The sequence below is a fragment of the Cryptotermes secundus genome, unplaced genomic scaffold, assembly GCF_002891405.2.
Source record: "Cryptotermes secundus unplaced genomic scaffold, Csec_1.0 scaffold1376, whole genome shotgun sequence".
NCBI lineage: Eukaryota > Metazoa > Arthropoda > Insecta > Blattodea > Kalotermitidae > Cryptotermes > Cryptotermes secundus.
Window position 1 is genome coordinate 222023 of NW_019724611.1, and position 2696 is coordinate 224718.

A 2696-nucleotide genomic window follows, 5' to 3' on the forward strand; every position below is an offset into this window, starting at 1 on the left:
AGGATCTTTTACGTGCCGTAAATCTACGACACGGGATCCACAGCTTACAGTCCCTTCCGCAGGACTTGTTCCCTGAATTTTTTCCGCCCTTAAAAATTCCACGACCTCCGCCGGGTTTGAACCCGCGTACCTTGAGTCATGAGGTGGGAACGTTACCCCTAGACTACGGAGGCTGCTTAATTTTGGCTTCATATGCACTGATGTACAAAATTAACCTAGGCTGAAATACATATACGACGCCCGGAAAGTCACTGCGGAATTATAGGAGGAAGTATTTTTAAGCATTTACCCTTCCCTCTCACTCTCTCTATACATACTAGAAGGGCGTTCCGTATATAATGCCTCCTATATATATATATTTTTTTTGTGTGTTAATCTGTAACGTCTGAGCTGGATGTTGGTGGTGTTGTAGCAAAGGTTGAACCTTCCCGCCAATGTACTGTTAGTTTGGTTGTCGTGCGACAGATAGCGACAGCAGAGCTGTCTACCAAAATGGCGTCTGACATAGAAGTACGTACGAAGCAGATATGTGTTATTGAATTTCTCACTGCAGAACAAATTTCACCCATTGACATCCATCGACGCTTGCTAAAAGTGTACGGAGACGATACAGTGGATGTCAGCACAGTGAGGCGGTGGGTAGTGCGTTTCAACAGTGGCGAAAGTGAGGTGCACGACAAGCCACGCCGTGAGCGTCCCTGCTCAGCTGCCACTCCTCACAATGAACAGCACCTCGATCAGCTCATCCGCACAAATCGGCAGATAGCGACCAGGGAGCTGTGTGCACGGCTTAATATCGGCTGTATTGAATTGGAAACGATGTTGGGGAAGCTGGACTATCGCAAAGTTTGTTCCAGGTGGGTCCCGAGGATGCTTACACAGGACCACAAAACTCATCGAATGGCAGTCTGTCAGGACCTGTTGAACCAGTTTTAGGTTGATGGTGACAAGTTTCTGGACAGCATCGTTACCGGAGATGAGACGTGGTGTCACCACTACGAGCCGTAATCCAAAAGACAGTCCATGGAGTGGCGACATCCGGATTCCTCAAGAAAAAAGTTCTAGACACAGCCATTGGCAGGGAAAGAAATGTTCACGGTCTTTTGGGATAGGTGGGGTGTGATTTTGTTGGATTTCCTTTAGCCTGGTGAGACTGTCAATTCTGACCGCTACAAGATGACGCTGACTAAACTGAAAGCCCGCATTTCCCGAATCAGGCCAGAGAAGCAGACAACCTTTCGCTTGCAACACGATAACGCCAGACCCCATACCAGTTTGGCGACCACCGCGCACCTTGCAAAGTTTGGCTGGACTGTCCTACCACATCCACCTTATAGTCCCGATTTAGCACCTTCAGACTTCCATCTCTTTGAGCCTATGAATGATGGACTATGTGGGCAACATTTTCCAGACAGCTGTAAGAAAGTGGCTAGCCTCTGCTGGTGCAGACTTTTACGGGCACAGCATACAGCTGTTGTTCATCGCTGGCAAAAGTGCATAACCAATGGTGGTGATTATGTGAAAAAATAATTGTAAGTAGCTAAAATCTTGCTCTATTTAACTGCGTTATTATGCTTTCTGTATCTTTGTAGTTTTCATTAAAAAAATAGGAGGCATTATATACGGATCGCTGCTCGTATAAACATATGAAAGAAATGTAACATACTATCCGTACTAGCCGCCAAACGTTCACGGGAATTCCGATGGAGGTGCCACTTGACAGTTTGCCAGTGACCTCAGGGGTGCGCTTTTGTGCGCGCACTTCTCATTTGGGCTCCTTTCACGGCACAGCATATATAAGCAGCCATTGGCCGATTTTATTCCCTCTGGAATAATTGCTATCAGGAATTTCAGTTATTAGCTGTTTGTGTTGACCAACTGTCCTGTATAGCCATACGCAGCCCAATAAACCCACAAGAAAATGCCGCGAGGAGTCAAATTTGGTGAATTCGGGAGCAACAAAATGGAACGCCTCATAATACAAGGTGGGGCGCAGAAACTTCCTTCATGTGAAGACGCATTGTGAAGGAAGGGGAGATCGTAGAAAAGTGGGGATAGGCTCGGCGAACGCAGCAGTTGCGGAAGTTTCTGTCTAATAGCCCTCAGTAGGAAACAAGCGGTGGGCGAGTGAGCAGCGTGCGTTCCATACCCACCTCGGAATTGAGCCCACAGTTTCGGTTCCCGACCATAAATCGATTGTTTTGTGGGTAGAGAACTTTAGGACAACCGGGAGTGTGGTGAAAAAACCATCAGGAAGACAACGGACCGTTACGAGGCCGGAAAATGTGGAGGCAGTTCGACAGTCGATTTTGAGATCTCCAAGACGCTCCGCTCATAAACATGCAGTCGCCCTAGACATATCCAATCGTTAAATGCGCCGAATTCTTCACGAACATCTTCATTTCTATCCCTATAAGATGATTGTTATGAAAGAATTGTCACCACGTGATTTCCAGAACAGAATAACGGGGTGCCAAATGTTATTGGAAACTTTACCCCCTGACGCTCTTCTTTTATTTAGTGATGAGGCACATTTTCACCTATCCGTATATGTCAACAAGCAGAATATGCGCTATTGGAGTGGTAACAATCCCAGAGAGCTCCATGAGAGGCCACTTCACAGCGATAAGGTGACAGTATGGTGTGCGTTGTCGAGAGTTGGAGTTATTGGCCCTTATTTTTTTGAAGAAGACAAT